The 19,583-nt window shown below is 57.3% G+C and overlaps 1 protein-coding gene across 1 annotated transcript in view; it reads right to left on the bottom strand.

The window, feature by feature from the left end:
• Window positions 1-14,066, bottom strand: part of LOC106884887 (axin-1-like) — a 17,393-nt gene extending 3,327 nt beyond the window's left edge. The window contains exons 1-2 of the mRNA XM_014936627.1: window positions 13,940-14,066; window positions 6,249-6,375 (exon numbers count right to left, since the gene is read on the bottom strand). The gene's annotated coding sequence lies outside the window, so the exon portion shown is untranslated. The remainder of the gene's footprint in view (window positions 1-6,248; window positions 6,376-13,939) is intronic.
• Window positions 14,067-19,583: the final 5,517 nt, after the last annotated feature.

Below are 19,583 nucleotides of genomic sequence, written 5' to 3'. Positions count from 1 at the left end.
GCCCGCGCCGGCCGCGGGGGCGGAGCGGCACCGGCCCGGCCCGGCCCGGGGGAGGCGGTGCCGGTGCCGGGGGCACACGGGGCCCGGGGGAGCCCGCAGCAACGGCACCCCACGCTCCCTGCCCGGCCGCACAGCGGCTACCGAACCACGGAGGCCTCGAGTCCCTGGAGCCCCGGGCCGAGGGTCTGGGCACGGTGGCTACCGAACCCCGGAGGCCTTGAGTCCCTGGAGCCTCAGGCTGAGTGTCCGGGCACGGTGGCTACCAAACCCCGGAGGCCTCGAGTCCCTGGAGCCCTGGGCTGAGGGTCTGGGCACAGTGGCTACCGAACCTCGGAGGCCTCGAGTCCCTGGAGCCCCGGGCCAAGGGTCTGGGCACGGTGGCTACCGAACCACGGAGGCCTCGAGTCCCTGGAGCCCTGGACCGAGGGTCCGGGCACGGTGGCTACCGGCTCCAGGAGGCCTCGAGTCCCAGGAGCCCTGGGCTGAGGGTCTAGGCACGGTGGCTACCGGCTCCAGGAGGCCTCAAGTCCCCGATGAGCCTCCAGCACATGGCCAAGGGTCCAGGCACGGTGGCTACCACCCCCCCCAGAGGCTTGGGATCCCTGAAGTCCCAGGCTGAGGGTCCAGGCACGGCTGCTACTGGCCCTGGGAGGCCTCAAGCCCTGTGTAGCCCTGGGCTGAAGGTCTTGGCACGGTGGCTACCGGCCCCAGGAGGGCTCAAATCCCTGCGAGCCCCTGGCACATGGCCAAAGGTTCCGGGCATGGTGGCTATTAGCCACCGGAGGCCTTGAGTCCTGGGGAGCCCCCAGGAGATGGCTGAGGGTCCCGAGGTGGGCTGGCGCCTGGTTCAAGGGCTGAGCAGCTCCAGGGCTCTTTCTGGGCAAGAGGAACCCCACGGGAAATTCCATCTCAACATGAGGACAAACCTCTTGACTTTGGGGGTGGCAGAGCCCTGGAACAGGCTGCCCAGAGGGGCTCTGGGGTCTCCTCTAGAGATGCTCCAAACCCCACCTGGATGCATTCCTGTTCAACCTGCTCTGGGTGACCCTGCTCTGGGGCACGGGGTTGGAGGAGATGGTCTCCAAAGGTCCCTTCAAACCCCAACCATTCTGTGATTCCTCCCAGCATCCTGGAGAAGGTCAAGCTTTGGGGACCTCCAAGGCCTGGCTCGGCGCAGCAGGGAAAAGGCAACCACCCTCAAAGCCTCCATGGCCCTGAGCTCTCCCCAGGAAGGACCACACACCAGTGGACCTGGGCACGGAGAAGCACGGTGGCTGCCCCACCAGCCTCCCAAAACCGACTAGACTTGGTTTAAAAACCGCAGCCGTGCGTCCTGCCTCTCTGAGCTCGGCAGCTCTGCGGTGGGGAGCCATGAGGGGACTCGCCAAGAGGTGGCACTGCATGGACTGAAATGGGTCAAACAAGACGGAGGCTGCGGAGAAGGGCGGTGGGAAGCCTGTTCTTAGCCCAAAATGGTTGGTTATGAGGAGCTTCTGGCCGGGTAGGGTTCCCCGGTTACTGGGACTGCAGTGCTGTCCCAGGGGGACGGGGGACATTATTGCAGGGGATCAGCAGAGACGGGGGTCAAACAAGAGAAGCGCGACGGGGACACGCGAACCCTGCGGCTTCCCTGGAAAGCGGCGAAACACTCGGAGCCCTGGGACAGAGCCAGGCAAACCCCTCAGTACCACCCCAAAAGCTGAACGTGCAAACAAACCACGTGCCAGTCCTCTAAAAATGGGAAATTACACCGAACGGTTTCTGATAGGGATGCTTTCTGGGTTTTGACGCAATTATTCCTCTGCATGTGCCTGTTCCCCTGCATTTGGGGAACTCTTTCAGAAACGTGCAACATTTTTTTCCCAGCTTTCTGTGAACGATGCTCAGAGCTGATTTACATGTAGCAGCGCAACACTGATCTCGGGCATAATACTCGAAAAGCTGATGTGGGATTCAGCTGGTAAAGAATTAAAGGATGGTAATGTAATTAATGCAATCGGCCCGGTTTCTGGAAAATAGCTCTTGTCAAACTCTGATGTCATCCTTTGAAGAGATTACAAGTTTGGCTGATAAAGGTTATGGCATAGAAATAATAGACCTGGACTCTGTTCAGGCATGTGACTTAATCCATATAGTATTCTGATTAAAAATTAGCACAATACAACATCAAGGGAGACACCTTAAAGGGGCTGGGAGCTGGCAAACCGGCAGCCATCAATGGGGAATCCCGGCAGAATGGGAGCGCTCTCAGTGGGTGTCCGGGGGCTGGATGGAGAAGCCCGATGCTATTCAGCACTCCCATCAATGGTCTAGAAATAGATTAAAAAGCCCTGCTGAGAAAAACGCCGGGGCCGGGGAAATGAGAGGGGCAGGAGACACGGACGAGGTCAAGGCAGCTGGTAGAAAAATTCATAAGCTGAGTCCCGGGCAAATCAAACGTGGTTGAATGTGAGCAGCGGCAAAAGGATCCCGCTGCCGAGCACGGGGGTCTTCTGCTGGAAACCTCCAGCAAGGACAGGCTCGGGGGGGGCTTAGGAGGCAGGAGGGACAGGGAGGGAGCAACAAGGTCCCCACGGGAGATGTCCTGGGCCGGGTGCAGCAGCAGAAGGGCTTCCAGCCTCCGCGTTTCAGAAAGGATGCTGAGAAATTAGAGAGGAGGAGTTAAAACTGACCCCTGCCTTGCAGGGGGATGCCTGAGAACCGCAGCCTCCTGCGCTAGTTCAAAGGAGCCCCAGAGACGCCGCGATTATGGCGCTTAAGCGACTTCATGGGTGAGAGAAGATCAGGTATTAGAGAGCTTTTCATCTCCCAGAGAAAGGCCCAGCAAGATTTCATGGCCCGAAATGAGTTCGCATGAGAAACTGGAGCCAGATTTCTTGGTGGCAATGGGGGGGGACTAAGGAGGTGACGAATTTGGGTGCACCAGGATGCAGGTGGCTGAAGTGCCGGGGCCTGGCGTGCCCCAGGGCTGATCACAGCTCCTCGGGGCCAGGCTGGACCTGGGGCAGCGAGAGAAATGCTGAGGGCTTTTCTTGCACCCACCAGCTCCTGGCTACGTTGCCCTGGCTCAGGGGACACATCCCAGGATGAGGAGCCAGCATCCATCCTATCCCATCCCATCCCATCCCATCCCATCCTCACCAGGGAGGGGCTGGGAGAGCCGTGGGCTCCCTTTGGAGCCCCCTTCCTGCCTTTCACACCTTGGTTTCCCCACGCCAAGGAGCCCCGGCCCAAGGGACCAACATCATCTCTGTCCAGATTTACTTGGGGACATCAAATAGGTGAAAAACCAAACTGAGTGTCCTTGGCTACACAGAAGAGGAATCAGCCTGTGAAGTCTTTCAACAAAGGGTAGAGGCCAATGGACCAAACCAGCTCATTTCTCCCCTTCTCCATCAGCTGACAGCGTGGCCCTGCCTTATACCTCCCCAAAACTGCCACAGCTGAGATGCCGGTGGTGTTTTGGTGCCCCAGGTCTTCACCAAGGCTGGTCCCTGTGCAAGCCTGGGATGCTGTACGCTTCCCAGCTCCCAGTGCACGTATTCATTCCTGCCTGGAAGAGCCACCAAATGCTAGTGATGTAGGAACTGCCCTCAGCTTTGCCTCTAAAGGGTCTGGGGCCACAACCCGATGCTGTACACACAATGCTTGTATGGTACAATTTGAGAGCCTCCCTGCAAGCCCTTCTCTCCCATCCCTCAGGGCTGCCAAGGGACGTTTTCTGGTAGCACCATCACCTCATTCCCAGGTTGGTTTGGGAGCCACAGCCCTTCCACCATCACTTCTGCAGAGGCGGAGAGCGTTCAGCTGTTCAGCTTCAGCACTGCCAATATTCATCTCAAATTAATTCTCCTCTTTGTAGTGACTTTGATGCGTTAGTGTCCTTCTCAGGACCGAGGTGTGCGTGGGTGAGAGCGGCGTCCCTCCGGCACGGGCAGTTTCGGGATGAAGCGCACTAGATGGTGCTGTTCAACCTTTGCCTGCGATTTGAAAGGACCCTGCAAGGTCATAACTGGTTCCCAATTTCGGTTTTATGAAAAAAAATCACCCACAAACCAACACACCCCAACCTTTCCGAAACTGGAGGACAAATAGAAATGTCCTGAAGTGTGAGGTCCCGCACCGATGGCTGGCGGAGGCGAAGGGCAGCTCGCCCTTCCATTTCTGAGGCAGCAGTCGGGGTTTGGCTGCGTGAGCAGCCACGGCAGAAGGGGCTGCCAAGAAAAACAGATCCCAGGGTAGAAGAGGAGGCTGATAGCTCTCTCTCGGACCGCTGGCAAGATGACACTTGCAGGGCAGGAGGGAGAAAATGTATTAGCAGTCAAGATAAAAGCATTAGCATCGTGGCACCGGGAACCGAGGGCACCCTGAAGAGCCCAGCGGGGACGAGGCACCCGCAGCCCATGGGCACCAGTGCAGAGGTGACAAGCGAGTGGAGCCACAGGACATGGCTGGTACGAAGGCAAAGGAGGGAAGCAGCCAGGGCTACGGCTGGGCTGGGAGCTGGGAGGCAGCTCCTGTCCCACCAGGCCACGAGGGATGGAGAACCTCCCTGTGTGGGCAGTGAGGATGCCCACAGGGAGCCGTGCCAGGGGCTGGGGACCAGAGCTGCAGCGGGAGATGCTGGTTGTAGCCCCCCCAGCATCCCTTCTTGCAGGAGGCACTGGTCTAAAGATATTTCCCCACTGGTGTCAGCTCCCCAAAGCATCCACGGAGCAGCAGGAGCAGCTTTCCCATGGTGCAGGTCCCGTGGGCAGCCTGAGCCATAACTCCTTTGGATTCCCCACCTCAAAAGGGGAAAACACACCCAAATTTGTCACCTTGCCTTGGATTTGCTTCAGTGCTGGGCAGAAAGGATGAAGCACTGTTTGGAGACCAAGCTCATGCCTTGTTGCTCAGAGGCTACTCTTTCCTAAAGCCAGGCAGGTGGGAAGGCTGTGGGGCTCAGCTGCTCTGGGCACTGAGGTCCTTCCCCTCCAGCAAAATCATCCCAGTTTCCCAGTCTGCACCCGTTCTCACTTGGGTGCTCGCTTGCAAATTCCCAGGGTGATGCCGGGGGTCCCCGGGGCTCCCCCCTCCCAGATGCAGGGCTGGAGCAGGCGGATGGGGCAAAGGTTTTACTGCTCACATCAAAAATAAGAAAAGGGCCAGACAGGGTGACCTCCTTCCAGGAACGTAAGGGCAGGAGGCACAGGGCCAGCTCAGGCAGCAGTTTTGGCAACTGCCCACCTTTGCCCATGGTGGTGCAGTTGCCTGTTTGGCAGAGGGAAGCCCATGACGCGTTACCCACAGCCCCTGCAGTGTCTTGCCCATGGTGGTGCAGTTGCCTGTTTGGCAGAGGGAAGCCCACGGGGCTTTACCCACAGCCCCTGCAGTGTCCTGGCCCTGGCACCCCAGCCTGTCCTCCCCAGGGTCTCCTTCTGCCTTCACCCCTCTTGGTGTTTCCTCTTGTTTCTGCCCTGGCATCAGTCTCCTCCCCCCAGCTCTGCTTTGCCATCCCTGTGTTTCCTCTTGTTTCTGCCCTGGCATCAGCGCCCAGCTCTGCTTTGCCATCCCCTGCTGGATTACAGAACCTCTAAATCTGGTATTTCCCCCCAAAAAAGATTACAAGCTCATGGCATGCCCTGGGAGGCTGCTCCAGATCACCCGATAACCAGCCAGCTATTTCTCTCGCCCCGTGATGATACCTTAGGGTAGCTGCAGCCTCCTGCTAGAAAATAATCTGTAATTGATTAACTGCCTAATGATGCTCTAGGGGTTGCAAGAAACCTGCGGCAAAAGCTATGGGACTGAGGCTACAAGCAAGATTTAAGGTTAAAATTCAAGTCCTTAAACATTGAAAACACCTGGGCAGGGATCTATCTTCTTCTGGGAACTCACCTAGCACGGTGGGCAACCACAGAGCCCATCCCTGCCGGGTGGCAAGGGTGCAGCCTGGGCAAGTGCAAGCCCCTACCCTGCTGCTCTGGGCCATGGCACAGGAGCCAACGCCAGGACCTTAGTGTTCCCCCAAGCCCTGTGCCACTTTTGAGGAAGAGTTGCCCATCTCCAGCAGCACAAAGGGAGGTTGCTGGACCCCTGCTGGATCCCAGACCCCGTGATACCTCTGGTTTTGATCAACTGGCTCTGCCAAAAGCCATCACATGCACGCTCAGGCAGCATCACCAACGCCTGATGCTCCTCATCACCGGCCGGTGAAGGTGGGCACCCCAGGCAATGTCCCACCCCACGCGCCTTCCTGCACCCACCTTTGGGGTCCACTCCAGACCTGCGCCCCGCACGCCTGCCTCTCCATGCTCCAGACCACCAGGCTCGCTGCTCCTTTCGGGGGGCCGGGGGTGGGACACCGTCCAGGCACGTCCCAGCAACACAACTCTGCAGAGAAAAAAGATGTCAGCTCGTCCCTGCTGAGACCACCCTGCCCAGGAGATGCTTGCAGGGCAGTCAGGGACATGATGTGGTTCCCGCTCGCAGGATGGGCTCCTGCTCCCATGGTCCTGAAGGATACCTTCATATCTTGGCTCTCCATGAGATGGAGATGCCTGGAGTGGGCTCCACTCTGCCCTGAGCCATACTGGGACTGTCCCATCCCTGAGGATGAGGGCTCTGGAGCAGTTACCTCTACAAAAATGGTCCCACCTTACAGAGCTGGGATGGAGCAAGAGCATCAGGGGGACATTTCTGTCCCTGGTCCCCAAGCCCCATGGCAGACCCAGGGCTCACCCACCTGGCCCAGGGCATCGCCTGGTTGCCCTCTGCGGCTGCTTCTCTGGTGTCCTTCTGGCGGGACAGGACAAGGTGGGCACGCGGTGGGCACCATCCCTGGGGAGAAACGTGGGGTCTGGCTGGTGGCTACGTTGAGGCAGCTGGTCCCTGCTGGCGGGGCTGTCCCAGAACAGCCCATGCTAATTCAGCCCGTTTGATCCTGGTGGGAGAGGGGGATCTCCTTTATCCAGCCATCAGTGATCCCAACCAGCTGGGCTACTGCGGGTAAGGGAAGGCCGATGGTTTGATCCTGGTGGGAGAGGGGGATCTCCTTCATCCAGCCATCAGTGATCCCAACCTGGGCTACTGGGGGTAAGGGAAGGCCAATGCCAAGAGCACTGCTGGAAGTATCCGTTGCTCTGCTCTTGTAGATCTGTTTTGCAACACCAGCAAGAGCACTGCTGGAAGTATCCGTTGCTCTGCTCTCGTAGATCTGTTTTGCAAGATCTTCTGACTTAGATACGGTCACTGGCCTGGCTGGTGAAAGCAAGCTCAGCGATGCCTTCATGTCTGTCCTACAGCCTTGCAGAATTCCAGCCTGAGTGCTTTGACATGATCCCTGCCAACAATCCAGCTTGGAGAGTGAGTGCTTGTCCCCAGGACTCCTGGCCCACCTGTACGGGAGGGTCAGCTCTGCCACGGAGCCGGCAAAAAGTTCTGTGATAAATAAGGTCTGTTGACCATGTTTCAGCCAGGATTTGGTGACCAGCTGGTGGCCAGTTGGATGCATGCTGCTGGTTTTTCAGTTCATGCCTGGTTCAAGGCTTGCTGACAGTGCATCTGCTTTGGACGAGGTTCTTCCCAGAGATGTGGAAGATGGTCAACAAGCTCTCTATCACGCAATTTCGATTTACTGCGAGTCCACCTAGTGGCCCATGGGCTTATGGTCAGCTTTGCTGGATAGTGTGAGGCTTGTGAGAACATCTCAGAAACCCTAATGCACCCAGGACAAGCTCTGGGAATCATTTTACCTGTGCATGTACCTGACAGGTACAGTTCAGATCTCAACTTGCCATTGTCCTTCTCCAGGAGAGCTCCCAGCCCAGCAGCTGAGGTTGTGGCTGGTTTGTTCAGGTCCAAAACCTCAACCTGCCATTGTCCTTCTCCAGGAGAGCTCCCAGCCCAGGAAGGGACAACAGCAGCTGAGGTTGTGGTTGGTTTGTTCAGGTCCAAAACTCAGCCAGACCTGGGTTGGGCAAAGAGTCCTTGTGACCACACAAGCGAGGGAAGCCCCATGGCATTTTCACCCCTTATTTCTCCTGCAGAGGTCTGCCTCATGCTTCTCAGACAGGATAACCCCAGATGCTCCTCTGAGAGATGCCATGCCCCAGAGAAGTGTTGGCTCTGAGTGCTCAGGCAGGCCAGCAACCAGGCTGGGAAGCCCTTTGCAGCTAATTGCTGGCAGGGTGGCCATGATCATGGGAAGCCACAACCTGCCAGCCAGAGCCCTTGCTGGGCTCTTCTGTGGTGCGACACACTGCACCAAGGGACCAGGTCTGCTCCAGACCAGGGGGACAAACCAGCCCCAGCTGGGGGACCCCTAGTCCTGGCAAGATACTTCTGGGAGCCCTCAGCTCTTTCAGCTCTCTCGTAATGCAGCCACAGACCCTCCAGGATCTCTCCATACACCTGCTGGGACTCCAGCCTCTACCATCCCCCTTCCTGGCTTCCCAGCAGCACCTCCAAAACCTCCAGCTTCAGGTGGGGGTTCCCCTCCTTTGCCATCTCTCCCCTGAGGTGACCCTTCCTCAGAGCAGCCATCCTGGTACCCATCTCCCCAGCGTTGGCCAACCCTCCTAGCTGAGCTGGTGGACAGGACCACACGCTGCCGTGTCACCACATCCAACTGGGACAGCCTGGGTTTGGCACAGGCAAGTCCTGGAGCCCCTCCACCACCGGTGACCTCCCCGAGGGCTCCACCACTTCTGGAAAAGGAGGTTTCTCTGCAGGGTTCCTCTTCCACGGTGGGAGTGAGGTCCTAGGAAGAGCACCAGGAAAGGCTCTGCACTGACAGTTGCCAGCTGAAGTCCTGATCAGCTGAGCCAAGATGCTGGACCCAGCCCAGCAGTGACCCTGGGGTTTACCTGCTTCCTTCTGCAGGGAAGAGCAAAACCACATGGAGATGTGGTAAGGAGGAGGGCCTTCTGGTGCACCACCTCTGCTGTGGCTGGAGATCTGCAGACCCGCTGGAGACACCCAAGTGTGCTGGGTTGGTGGGGCTGTGGCAATGGGAGGATGCTGCATGGAGAGGTGGCTGGTGCAGGATCTGCTGCTCCTCGTTAGCAAATGGATGCTGTGCTGAGCCACAGCTGAGGAGCTGGGGGTGCTCAGCAAGTACCATTTATTCATGCTCTGGTGGAAGAATCTCCAAACACTTCTGCTGCTTCAGCTGCCCCAGCATAAGCCCAGCTCAGGAGATCATCTTGTTGTTGACTCATCTCAAGGCTTTCCAGCATCAAGGTGTGGAGAATATCAGAGTTATCCTGACACAGAACTGGAGAAAATTCTGAGAAAATTATTCACTTTGAGAGGAAACTCAAAGAAGTGGAGGGTGCCTCTGTCTTTAGAGGGATCCAACACGTGCTCCCCAGCCAGGACAAAGCTTCCCTGGTGCTGGATGTCAGCCATGAGATTCCCTGTCCCCTTCTGCCAGCACTTCTGGGACTGTCAGTGGCCCTTTTCCACTTGTGCTTAGCACTTTGTAGCTCTCTTCCCTGGGTGTGAAAGTCCAGGCTGCCTCCCCCCTAAAATCCCCTCACCTTCCCACACCAGAGTGGGCAGGTGAATGGTGGCAGAGCCTAGTCCTCTCTGGGACAGGATGACTGGGAGCTGAGGAGACATGGGCTAAGGATCGTGAACATCCCACAGTCCTCTCCTTCCCTGGGGAGGAGAAAGCAAGAACTGCTCAACAGAGACAAAAGCGTCAGCCTGGGCAGGTGTCTCGAGCTTTGCTGTGTCCCATCTCCTGCAGGCACCAAGCCTTGGACCATCTTCCGTAAAGTGGTGCTGCTTCAGCCCCTGTCCCCATCAGGACACAGAGACTGCTGCCATCCCCTGGGCTGGAGGGGCTGCAGGGCTGGAGCCACCTTCTGGTGTCCAGCCTGCCCATTTGCAGCCATTTCACACCACTTGTGCTCACCCCAGTCATTTCCTTCAGCCTACACAGCTCTTCTGCCCCGTGGTGGGAGCAGAGAGGATCCCCGCAGCCTCAGCTTTTCTGACCATAGTGTACTCCCCTGCTCTGCTCCCAGAGGGTATATTTCCCCACTGTGACCGTCCTGCTGGGTCATTAATAGCTTATTAACGCTTCTCCTCTGCCAGAAGTCCTTCAATGCCCAAATGTTTGCTGGCGTGGAGAACCCATGGCTGGCAAACATGAGCAAATCAGGCCTCACACTGTGTTTCATCCTCATCCTTTGTAGTTACAATTGGCCAAAGCACAAGAAATTGTGTGGTGGTGGATGTACAATACCAAATCTTGCCAGACCTTGGACTTAGCACCTTCCTGCAGCAGCAGCTTCCACAGTGTGCCAAGGACGTGTTGTGTAGAACATATCTCACAGATGAAGCTGAGAGGGACTTTGATTAGTCTTCTCTGACCCTCCCAGGGCCATGAGGTGTGGTGAACATCCGTGGGCTGTGTCTGGAGATGACTGTCTTGTGGGCAGCCATCCCACACCAACCCTGCTGCAAGCCATCCCAGCCCACCTGAGCCTTCTCCTGCAGCGGGACATGGAGTGGAGGTGCCTGCAGAGGAGGTCCATGGCTCCCTTTTCCCAATGGAGAGATATGTCAGAGGTCCACCTTTAACTCAACCTATTTACTTCAGTCTCGCATTCACCAGCTGCCCAGAGCCTGGCACCTCTGCAGCCCCTGCCATTAAATTTCAGCCTGATGAAAACAGATGATTTAGCCTGAATTCTCATCCTGTGTCTCCCAGGTGGTTTGCGCTCCTGGAGTGTTGGTCTGGCCTGGCACCTCCTGCACTGGACGGACCAGGCAGAGCAGCCAGGAGTTCTGGGGATGCCTTGGCAATGACATCAAGGGCAGCAAGTCTCCGTGAGCCTCCATTGCACTCCAGCCTATGGAAGGGTGGCTGCTTTCACAGGTGGAATCCACATCCCTGACCCCAGCCCTCAGCTCCTTTGGTGGATCTCAGGATGGACCATCCAGGGCTGTTTACTCACAGCTTTGTGCTTAATCACTCTGGATGTGGATCCATTCCCAGCAGAAGCTTTTGAGCCTTGGCCAAGTTGATCAGTTTGAAGAAGGTTGTAGTTCTGGAGGACTCCAAGTACCTGCGAGCGTGGTGAAGGTGGAAAAGCTTGACCTGGGGCTTGCAGTACCGACCAAGCCCCTTGGAGGTCGTTTCGTCCCTGGGTCACTTGCTCCAGTCAGCACCCAATGGCTGAACACCCTGTGCCCACCTCAGGGAGCATCTGGGGGGGTAGCAATCCCCCTTCCACAGGAGAGGGCTCCTATTCTCTACTATCCCTTGTCATGAGGTCCAAACCCTGGGCAAGCCCTCTGGGCTCTTTGAAACAAGTCCTTTTGGTCCCTCCATTGCTGTGTCTCCTTTCCATGGTCTTACTGAAGATCAGGCACTGAGTTACCCATGGTGGAAATAAGGACGTTTTTGACTCAATGGAATCCTGGGATTCCATTTCGACTCATTAAGCTGCTGAGCAAGCTCACCGCCTCCAGAGACCCTGGTTTTTTGCTCTGCAGAGATCTCCACTGGCTCAACCCCATCCTCATCCCATGGCCACCAGCGCTTGTCCAGCCAGGTGTTTCACAGCTGTTTTCAATCACCAGCTCAGCCCATGGACCCAGCCTGACCGTCTGTCCTCTCCTGCCCCCTCTGTGGACCAGTTGTGGGCCCTCGCCCAGCCCTGCCCCAAGGGAGCCCATTGCTCGGGACAGGCCATACCTGAAGGAGCTGGGTGGCCAGTGTCCCCTGCTCATCCCCAGCATCCACAGCTTGCAGGTGCCACCTCGATCCATCTCAGCAAGGTCCCACCAGCTCCCACCTGAACACCCTGCATTGGCCGGGCTGTGGCCACATGGTCCTTGCTCACGTCCCACCCACCCTTTACCACTGTTGGGTTTTGTTTGGTTTCAGGTTCCTCAGCTCTGGTCTCTGCTTCCCCAGGTTTGGAGGACAAGGTCTACCCACTCACCACACTCCACCTCGTGGTCCTGGCCCTCTGCAGCTCTTTCCTCGCATCAGTTTTATCCCATGTCCTTGTGGAAAGGTGACTCCCCCCATCCCAGGGCAACGGCACCATCCCAGGGTAGATCCTGGGAGGCCCTGGAGGCCCAGGATGGCTGTTTATGGGGGGAGCCACCCCAGCTGTGCCCCACTGCCAGCTCCCGGAGCTTGTCCCCATCAGAACCATCACCCCAAAACCAGGCACAGGCCAAACCTTCCCTTGCAGCCTTCTCTGCCACCAGCGCTGCCCCGGGGGGGAAGGCGAAGGTCCCAGTGGGGTCCCAGCAGGTTTTTGGGACCAGCCGACGCTGGGAACATCCCTGGCCTCTTTGTGCTGCCCCTGGTAAGCGGCGCAGTGCAAATATCAGCCGGGTTCTTTGAAATGAAAAGAAAACTGATAAAAGTCGGGCAAATCCTCCGCCCCGGCCCCCTCCGCTGGCCCGAGCGGTGGCTCTTTCTGCTGCCGAGGCGGCTCCCGCAGTTATAAATACATTATGTATGCCGGTGTCCGTCGGCCAGAGCCTTTTGTTGATGCTGAATATGTCCTGGCCAACAAAAGTGGACTGGATTAGCCACAGTGGATTAAAAGATTTTCTTCTTAGAGTTTACCTAATAATATAACAATTGACATAGAAGGTCTCTTTGAACCCTACACGACTCTCTTATTTTACCATCTGTGAGTTTGCTCTCCATGCCGCTGACGGGGCGCCCGGCTGCCGGTGGTGCTGGTGGTGGGAACGCCGAATTTGTTGCCGAGCAGAAGAAAGCAGCCCGTATTTGAAGGGAGGCAGCGGGAAGGGAAAAGTGGCACAACTTCTGTCCTCCCGCCTTTGTCCTCGGCCCTTCTGCCGGTGGCCTGGCGATGCCGCGGCGTGGGGAGGGAAGAGACCCAAGGAGTGGGCTCGAGCCATGGGGAAGCCGCCTACTCATCTGCAATGCGAGGTGTCCGGAGAGGTCCCGGCTGGAATGAGCTCCTTTATTAATCACCAATTTTGGGGGAGAGTTGCCGAACTGCCAGCCCATGGAGTTTGGTCGTCTCGCTTTCAGCAGCCATTGGGCTCCGGCCGCCGCCGTCCCCGGTCTCCATTGCAAGATGGGTCGGGCAGCGGCAGCAGCGACACCGGGAAACATGGAGGGCAGCGGCAGCAGGGGAGGAAGGCTCCCCCCCACCATCCTGCGGCGCCGCCGCCGCTCGCCCCCTCCTCCGGCACACCCCGGCGTCCCGGCCCTCGGGCTTTGATCTCATACAGGGGGGGCTCCATTCACGAGTCTTTCATCGCAGCCTTTGGAAATACCCGTCCTCAGAAGTCGCCAGTAATGAGATGGGGAGAAGACGAGCAATTTAGGCGCCGCTCTTTCTCGCTTGCGTTTTTTCCTTAATCTCCATCTCCTCCCTCATATATTTTTTTTTTTCTCTCTTTTTTTTTTTTTTTTTTTTTTTTTTTTTTTTTTTTTCCCCTGGGAAGTGAGGAAATGCTAATGAAATAGCTGAAGTTTGTCAGGCTGGAGCAGGCACCACTGCCATGTATCTGTGAGGTGACTGTGAAAGCTTTTGAGGGATTTTTTTCTCAATCCCCCCCCCCCCCCTTTTTTTTTTTTTTTTTTCCCTTTTTTTTTTTTTTTTTTTTTGGGGCAAAGACACTTCTGGAGCGGCGCCGACTTTGTGTGGGATCACGGCATCACCCCAGACCTACTGGGGAGGAGGGGGGAGCAGGAATATGGGGGCTCGCGCCTCTCAGCCGGGGGCCTTTGATGAAGCTGCTTTGCGAAATTTGATTTGAAAGGCCTACGATGGCAATTTGGGGAGAATGGTGGAGCCTTTCTCCAACCCGCCTCTCTTTGTCTCTGGCCCGAAAGGGGGGTTTCATTGTGGGTGCCGGGGTGGGTGGGGTGGGGCGGCGGAGGGGACCGCGGCGCGGGAGAACAATAAGCCAGGAGATGGGGAGAGTTGGGATTTCTCACCTGCCCGGGCGTTCGCAGTCCGCCATGACGGGAGCAGCCGCCCTGCTTCACCGCCGCCGTCCGGAGCACTTTTTTTCCCCAGACTCTTGAACCTATTTTCCCTTTCTTGGCAAGTGCGTGGCTGGAAGATGGGAATCTTTACTTTATATTGCAGCTTGGGCTTCCCAGCCTGATTGGCTGCGGCCAGGACCAAATGCTGGTCCTTCCATCCCATCGTCACTATGGCAACCGGCCCCGTTAGGCACCACCGATTTACTTATAATTGCTGGGTAAATAGTCAAGACAGGCCGCTTTCATCCCACACCGAGAGATTGCTCTTCCTCGTCACCCTTTTTTTCCCCCCTTTTTTTTTTTTTTTTTTTTGAGGAGGAGGAAGCCCTAAAGAGCAGCAACACTCAAGGAAAACTCTTTGAAGGCAGTTGCGGGAAGCGCTGCCTCCCCCCGGCCAGCCTTTCCCCACCGCACAATGCCTCCATGCCGGGGCTTTCCTGCACCATCATCATCCTCCTCCAAGGAGCGGCGCTGGGTGGGGATGCAGGATGCAAGGGTCTGGCCATGATGGGCTCTTGCCACCAGCTGCCAGCCACCGCTTCTGCCTTTCATGGGGATTTCACACCCGTTCATCCAGAGCGCCAGGATGGGGCCGAACGGTCCTCCATCACCCTCCTTCCCCACTGCTGCCATTAAGCAATCCATGTTCCCAGCACGTCGGGGTTCTGCCTGGCTCTGCCGGTCCTTTCCCCGGCTCCATGGGACCCACCAGCAGCGTTGGCCAGGATGGGACAACTCGTACCTCCAGCCCCGGCCATGCTCATCCCTGGAGGAGGGGATGCTGGGCACCCTCTCTACCCGACCACCTTTGTGCAGAGCAGCTCCTTGCTGGCTCCACAAGGCTCGGAGCCTCTCGTTACTCCTGGAGGGTGTTTATCGATGATGGACAGAGCGATACGCTCAGGTCTTGTCACCAGATCAGGGTTTGGGCTTGTGGCTGGGTGGGTCCCGCAGGCGAGAGGCAGGTGGGAGCAGGTCCCAGCCCCATCCTCACGGTCCAGGGATGGACACTGCAACCAGAGAGTAGCAAACGAGTGCCCAGCCCAGCCTCACCAGCTGAGACATCTACAAAGGACCCACAGGGTTCTTCTGTCCCCACCGGTCACTGCGGGCACCAAGCAATTCCAGGAAAATGAGGAAAAAAGGGGTCTTGGGGAGAATCTAAAGGCTGGAGAGGGAGAGACCCTGGGAAAATGTAGAGTTCATGGGCAGCAAGGTGAGAGAGAAGCAAAGTAGGCTTGAGGGAAAGGGAAAGGAATGCAAGGTCATCTTCCCATTCCCTCCTCACAGCCATCCAGAGGGAGGAGTCCATCAGGGTGGCCACAGGAGGAGCACTGGGAGATGCTGCCCGAGCTCCTTGCTTCTGTGGAAGAACCGGGAACTTGCTGGGGACCACAGATGACAACATGAAACCAGCTGAGGAGGAAGCACCAAGGAGCCATGGAGCTAGGAGGCATCTCCAGGGCTTCTGAAGGAACTGGAGGATGAACCAGCTGATCCTGAAACAGCTGGTTTCAAACCTCCCTGCTCCTGGAAAGTGCATTCTGGGGCCTGGTAGATGCAATAACAATTTTCCTTTTCACATATTACAGTGAGAGCCAGGAAAGGGCAGGACAATCTCTCTGACATCTGTACCAGCCGGTTGGCAGAGACGCTCCTTAGAACGCACTTGGTGGGCACCTGAGTAAACACACCCTTCCTGGGAGCGGGGACAACTTGTTAAGGGGAGCCTGTCTCCTGATGGCAGCCAGCTTGGAAGGTGTCAGCGGCAACTCATGGGGGTGGTGCACAAGATACAGCCCTCTTGGGTGGGCAAAGGGCTGGTGACAGTGTTGTCACCAACACACACGACTTCCAGGGAAGCGGAGCAGCCTGGGGAGAGGAGCTGGCTGGTGCCCAGAGCAGTCCCTGCCAATGTAGCTGGTCCCGGTGCCGTGCCAGCCGGGCAAACAGCCTGCCCGGGGCCAGGAGCCAGCCTGCTCCAGGCTCTGCAAGGCACGGAGAGATTCAGGAGCCCTGCAAGGCACAGGGCAGTGTGGCCAGGACAGGTCAGGACAGTGGGGCCAGGAGCTTCAGCACAGCCTGGGGGCTGCTGTCCTGCTGTGGGTCCCACCACGCTCTGGTCCTGCCTGGGGTTGCTCTCCCTCTTGCTCTTTCTCTCTTTTAAAAGCAGCTTCTCTGCAAAGTTCTTTGGGGCTTGGCTGAAAGAGGATGGCTCCCATTCTGCTGAAGACAAACTGGTCCCTCTCCAGGTCCCTGTGGACCAGGAACCTCCTGCCTGTGGCTGGGGACCGGGGCGCTGAGGCCATGGAGCCCAACCGGCTGCGCTGCCCTCCCGAGCATCCTCCGGCGGTTCCCATGGTAACGCCCCGGCTCACGGGTTCCCGAGCCCACACGGCTTTAGCCACACGCCATCACGGCTTTAGCCACACGTGCCCACCACCCCAGCTCCCCTGCCAAGGTCTTGGCACCCTCCATCCTCTCCTCGCGCCGCTGCCGTCCCCTCTTGCCACCTGGGACCTCCTGTCCCCCCTGCAAGGGACCCACCATCTTGCACTCTGCTATGGAGAGCCACTCCACAAGCCACGCCCCTACAAAAGTACCTTCCCCAGAGCCCCACAGAGGCCCTAATTCTCCTTTTTCTGCAACATATCTGACAGAAAACAGGGAAAAACGGGTAAGAGGCGAGAGGAGCACAACATTCATGGAGGAGAGGGAGCTGAGCAGACAAGCGGGTCCATGTACGGGTGACTTCTTACCTTCACACCCCAAGAGGTCCCAGCTCTGCACATCCCAGGACCACTTGGCCGGGCAGAAGCCTGCTAGCCCACTGCCTGCATCCAAGGAGGCTTCCCCAGTTTTGGTGCTGGTGCCCAGCTCCGGTCCCACGCTTTAAAATCACTGGTAGATGAAACTGTCACAAAAAGAAAAGGCCACAGCTAATGATTTCCAGAGGAAAAGCCTTGCAGCAAGACTTGATCCTCAGTGTAACCTCTCGATCTATTTGACAATGTGAGAAAGAGGAGAAAATGCCAGAAAATACCAGAGGGGAAAACACCAAGGTGAAGTCTTGCTCTGGGAGCCAGAGTGTGACAAGGCTCAATTCCCAGAGTTGGAGCAAGGCAGCTTAAAGTTAGGATTAAGGACTTTCCACCTCTTGAAACCTCCCAAATCCACACACAGCTTTCAGGAGGGAGGATTAAACCAAGCCCAGGTCCTTGACCAGCCTCAGAAGTTGATGGACAACACCCTAAGGAATAAAAGGAGCAGACACATGGATAGCGATGGGCTACTGGGGCAGAGTCACCCCACGTCCTGCTGGGCAGGTGAGACCCAGCTGGGAAAGTCCACCTGGATCTCAAGAGACACTCAAGAGGGGTCCATATCAAGGGCACTCAAGGAAATTAAGACGCCTTGGAATGAGTGGGCAAGTTCTCATGTGAATAAATACCTGGTTATAACACCAAGTGGGCATTCTGCAGTGGTGTGAAGGGCAGGGTGACCCCCAGGGGCTCTCTGCACAGCCCAGAGCTCCTCCAGCAGCTGGGGAAAGGGAGGTGACCAGCTTCACTGATGACACCTGGTTGATCAGGGCAAGAAGCTGAGGGCTGGCCAGGAGGAGCTGCAAAAGCATCTTACAGGACTGCCTGGAGGATTAAAGAGCAGGTATATAAAAGCACACAGGGGAAAACCCAGCCTGAGTGTGCACCACCGAGCTGTCCTTGCAAAAAGGAACAGGCTGCTTCTTACAGGGATGAAGAATCCAGTGATTCTACGGATCACCAGCACGGTGCTGGATGGCTCTGACCTCTGGGGTGAGGAGGCAGCTCCACCAAATGCCTACTCCATCCCTCATACTGGTCCTGAGCTGCTTCGAACCCCGAGGTCGGCTGGATTTTCACATCCCATCCCAGGGAAAAGCTCTGCTGGTCCCAGCTCCATGCCAGGAGCGCTGCTGGAGAAGCCCACTCTGTGGCTGCTCCCTTTTCCCACCCCGCAGGCTCCCTCCACCACCTTCACCCCAGCTTGGGACGTGCATCCCTGGGGACACGGGGTCCTGCGAGGACCCTCTCCCACCAGCTGCAGCCCTGGGTACCTGGATGCCCCGTGAGCAAAGCCCTGCTCATGTCTCAGAAATGCCATTTTCTGCGACTGTCAGAGTGCTCTAACTGGCCTGAAACAGCTCCATTTTCAGCGTTACCATGGCGATGGCTGCCTGGAAAACGTGTGCAATGGCGATGCACATGGATGGAAGGCAGAGTCCAGCCAGGCAGAGGTGCCTGTGGCCAGTCCCCAGCTGGCACGGCCACCCCTTGTGCTCCCCTCAGCCTTTCCTCCTGCAGCCGAGGAGCCCAATTTGAGCCCGTGACGTGCTGCAGGAGCTGTGGATGGAGGTAACTCCACACTCCCACCCATGCTCCACGTGCCCAGCACCCCTGGTCCAGCATCCCCTTCCAGCTCAGCCCCTAGCTGTAGGAGAGACTGCAGCAGGAACTGCCAGGAGAAGGTGCTTTGGGCAATTAATGTATTTGCATATGTAGATTTTATGAGGGTTTTATTTTTTTTCCTTATGACTCCTTACTGCAAAATCTATGCTCCCCCTGAGATCTGCCCATGTCCCTCTCCAGCCAGGATCCTGCTCCAGGCCACAAGCTGGTTTCACCCTCTGAGCCCGGGGGCTGTGGCGCAGGACACCATCAGGCCCACCAGCTTTGCTGTGACGGGACCTGCCATGCCATCTCCCACCTCTTCCCCTCCAGGGCTGGGGCAGCTGGCCAGGACGAGCAGCACATCAGGAACCAGCAGGTCTGGGAAACCCAGCAGTCACCCATGGAGAGCCACCAGGGCCTTCTGCTGGGCATGGCCAACACGCACCCAAGGCCAACACCAGGAATGCTCATGCAGAGCCAGGCTGTTGTCCACTGCTCCATGGGACCGGGTTCCTGGTGACCCAGGATGCGGCCAACAGCTCCACCGCACCATCCCTGTCTGCAGCCACTTCTGGAGGTGGTAGCTTCATGCATGAGGAACTTTCTTGGGTGGATGGGAGAAGAAGGAGCACAGCACATGGCTGCAGAAGGAGCTTCAGGCAGGATGGTGGCTGCTCGTAGCCTGGAGGAGGGGAGCACGCAGAGCTATTTATTACAGTCCCTCTCCTCCTGCCCAGAAGGCTCTTCCCCTCCAGCCAGCACCTGGTGGCTGGTCCTCTTCAGTTCGTTACTCATCCCTCCTCCTCAGGCTGAAGGCTGTTTCGCAGGGAGTTTCACAAGCTGGAGTAGCTACTGGAAACTGCATCAGACAAAGCGAGGTTGGGAGGACATCTGGAGGTCTCCAGTCCAAGCTCCTGCTCTGAGCAGGCTGACTGCAAAGCTAAAGCAGGTCACTCAGGACCTCACCCTGGCCTTCTGAAACCCTCCAATGATGGAGCTACCACCACCTCTCCAGACCCTCTCCCAAGACTGAACCACCCTCCTGGGGAAGAAGTTTTTCCTTATGTCCAACCAGTGTTTCCTGTATCTCTACCCCTGGCCTCCTGCCATGGGTGATGGACCACTTTGCACCTCCCTGCGGACCACCTGGCCCTGGTGGCACT

This window comes from Calidris pugnax, unplaced genomic scaffold (genome assembly GCF_001431845.1).
Source record: "Calidris pugnax isolate Ruff unplaced genomic scaffold, ASM143184v1 scaffold17, whole genome shotgun sequence".
Lineage (NCBI taxonomy): Eukaryota > Metazoa > Chordata > Aves > Charadriiformes > Scolopacidae > Calidris > Calidris pugnax.
This window is presented reverse-complemented; position numbering and strand designations above follow the sequence as displayed.